The sequence below is a fragment of the Leishmania donovani genome, chromosome 7 (genome assembly GCF_000227135.1).
Source record: "Leishmania donovani BPK282A1 complete genome, chromosome 7".
Classification (NCBI taxonomy): domain Eukaryota; phylum Euglenozoa; class Kinetoplastea; order Trypanosomatida; family Trypanosomatidae; genus Leishmania; species Leishmania donovani.
In genome coordinates, this window is record NC_018234.1 from 577,034 (window position 1) to 577,663 (window position 630).

Genomic DNA, 630 nt, shown 5'->3' on the forward strand with positions numbered 1-630 from the left:
GCATCGGCTGCTGCCCTTCGCACGCTTCTCTCGGGGCGACCAACTTCCTCTCGCCTCCTCTCCTACCAGGTCTGAGTTGCCTGAACGGTTTGCCCGCTACTTTTGCCCGGGTCGCGCCGGCTTTCCTTCTCGACTTATCCTTTTTTTGTGTTCGATCGTACTACGTGCCGGATGATAAAAAGAGGGGGAGAGGGGATGCGCACCTCTGAGTATGACATCGCAGGGTCCAGCCCCCCATCGCCCTGTGTGGAGACGCCAAGCAGTCGCCCCCCTCCCCCTATTCCTGCCCATGCCGAGCCACTTGTGGGTGGTAGCAGGGCCAAGCACCGACGACGCCGGGGAGGCCAGGGCGATGCACCGCTACTTGTGCCCAGCGGTTAGACCCTGGACGGCGTGGCGTCGGAGCGACCTGCGACAGTGAACACGCCCGTGCCATCCATGCGATAGGCCGCGTGCCAGCGCGACTCGGACGCATGTCACCCTCGGCCTTCGCACCGCCTACTGGTGCGGGGAGAGCCCGCGTGTCACACCCCGAGGGGGTTGGGGGGTGGGGAATGCGCCAGGGGTGGCGACCCGCGAGGCGGGGGCTTGCGAGCAGGTAGCGTGTGAGGCCCAGGCCCTGCTCAGGTA